Here is a 2,904-nt window from a genome sequence, read left to right as displayed (position 1 = left end):
CGCGAAGGCAACAAAACCTCCACCAGCAAAGAGGAGGTTCTTCCTAACCACAAAGCAATTCCGGCTAGCAAACAATGCAGGAGAACGTCCGGGAGCTTACATCAACGGCTTCAACACGTATGCAGAACTACGCGACTTCATTGACAACTGCAATAGGCGTTTGCCAGCTAAAAGAGAGCCGGGAGGCTTGAGATTCGCAAATGGTGCGTAATGCTTCCGAAAATTTAAAAGAAACACAACAATTGAGAAAAAGATTTAACGAGTTGCAAGAACAACAAAACTCATCATCGATTGCACTTCTCCTGCAGGACTCCTCAAAGAGATCCTTGTCGAGCTTGACATTGAGTTCGATGAGACCGATAGGATGATGGAAAGTTTGGAGGGGCAGAAGCTACTAGACACGAAGACGAAAGGGATCACAGCGTATGCGTGCGAGCTGCTGCATTACGGGTACAACGTATCCTTGGAGTTGCTGAGGGACACGACGCGCGATCAAGCAACGGCTATACTCGAACAATTCATGGAACAATTTGGAGGGACGCACGACGCGACGCACCCGGTGACGACAATGGAGAAGCTAACGTATATTTTCGACAGGGACTTATACGAGGAGCGTTTCAGGATTGGAAACGATCCTTTCACGGCAACAGAGAAAAACCAGGGCAAGTAAATAAATGCATTCTATTATGGACGTCAAATGAAAAAAAAAGACCGAAAACCTCGATGACTAACGTAATTGTCAATGTTTTCGCAGGTACGACATTGAAAGACGCGAGCCTCGAGATGAAGGAGGAGCCTCCACTGAAGCGCCCGCGCAAGGGAATCGCGCGAGCCTCGTCGTCTACTGCATCACGTGCAAGCCCAACAACAGAAAGTACATAGGGAGCACGACGGACCTGCCGCAGAGGATCAAACAGCACAATAAAAAACCACCGGCGAAAATGAAAGAGGACTTGCAACGTTACAAGCCCTTTGAAGAAAATTTCGAAATCAAAGTTTTGGAAACAACAGACACCGTAGACAAAGCACGAACTTTAGAGCAGTACTACATAAGGAGCCACAACACAGTAGGTCCATTAGGTTACAACACGCTCGAGGGCCATCCGGCCAGAGCGCGGAAGTACTATTTCCTAAAGCGTAGGAACATAATTTGACCCAAAAAATATACATTTGTGCCTTCGAAAAAAGGGATCCAATGAAGTTGCAAATGGTCTTGGAACTTTTGTCATACATGCAATGCAGCTTTGGGTTTGGATTTTTCCTGTCACACTTGCATGCTTCTGGCTCAATTTCGTTTAGATTTATTATTTATACATTTCTGAAATACATCTCCTCGTCGTTCGCTCGAAGTGGAATGACAATAGATTTGCTTACAATGCAAAGAATAGGAATTTGTCTTTCTCCGAACAACATCTCTAAAAAAGGTTACATGCAATTGAACAAGATAGCAAAAAACAAGATAGCCCAGCTGGACAAGCACTCTAGTTTGAGGCAATGAGCCCGAATCAAAGATCTCCTAATAAGCCAACCGCAATGAAGTGAGGATAAGCTTTCAAAAGCTCCGAAAGAAGACCGGGGTCAAGCTATCCTCCCTAAGACACTTCCGCCAAAGCTCCTCATCAATGAATGGTGCCTCCAGATGCCTGCTCAAGCTTGATGGCTTGCTCAAGCTTGATGGGACTACTATCGAAATCTGATCCCACACTGCCTCTTGGGCTACAAGAACCAAGAGAGACTCCTCGAACTACAAGAATTGTTGACAAAAGTCTATGGTCATCTCAAGAATCTCAATGTGCATCTACTCATGCGCATATCGCAACTGTTGAAGTTGCGTCCTAGCTGAACGTGACCCAACGGTTTGGAAGAACTATTTGGTCATCCTTTCTCCTTACTGAACCCATCTAGCTCGAGAGGAGTGGTATGAGAACTCGGCTTTCCTTACGATCTCATACCAATCACTGAGCCACTGGGAGCTTGGATCATGCTTTCTAAGTCTATGGATACCAGGTCTCGTCTCAAAGCTCTCTTTTGCCCCTGCAAAGCGCGTCTCCTTTAGATCCTCATTGCTTCTCTACACCGAAGAAGGCCACCCACCCTTGCGTCCTCCTTTGGCTACTACCAAATCTCAACTACTGCATGTTGCACCTCCTCCTAAAGATCTAGGATGTGAACCTCCTTTTGGGGGAGTCCACGGTGGCACTGCTCTAATATGACATCGTAGTACCTACTAGAAAGCCCATAGAGCCACCCTATCCAATGCCCAATTCCCTCCGCCTCTCTCCATGGATCTCTACCACTGATCGCGAAGATGAATTGCTCCTGGGTACTCCTCTCCGCAGCAAGCATCTCAAAGAAAGAAGCACCTCCCTAATTGTCCCTAAAACTCTTGGTTGTTAAAGTCAACTCCAACAATCCAAGAGTAGACATCTTTAAGGCATTTAGTCAACCACCTCTCGAAAGCAAGGCCGTGTTGTCTACATCCAGATGCATACATGTTCAAGATCACTATCCTGGACTCACCAACACTCAAAGACCCATCCAAACTGTTCGTCCTGCGATAAGCTCGTCCAAATCAACGACTTCTGAGGCCACTGCCTAACAAACTAAAATGCAAACCCCTCCACTCCACCCTATTTACTCCACCCTATTTAGGGAACCACACCTTTGAGACTCTTCCCAGGGACAAATGGCGACAACGACTTGATTTCCGATGCTGAGAACATATAAGACAAAATCCACTGCCCGTCTTACCATTGCCCACAAGTATTGGATGCTGTGGCTGACCGAACTATTTCAAACCCAAACCTTGGACGAAGATAAGACCTCGTCCTTCCTATAGAGAGGACGGTCTTGAAGAGTCTAAAAGATAATGTCACCACCTGCTGTGCAAACTAACCAAGAACA

The sequence above is a fragment of the Dipteris shenzhenensis genome, chromosome 2 (assembly GCF_047967505.1).
Source record: "Dipteris shenzhenensis isolate YYH24624 ecotype China chromosome 2, Dip_SZ_1.0, whole genome shotgun sequence".
Lineage (NCBI taxonomy): Eukaryota > Viridiplantae > Streptophyta > Polypodiopsida > Gleicheniales > Dipteridaceae > Dipteris > Dipteris shenzhenensis.
This window is presented reverse-complemented; position numbering follows the sequence as displayed.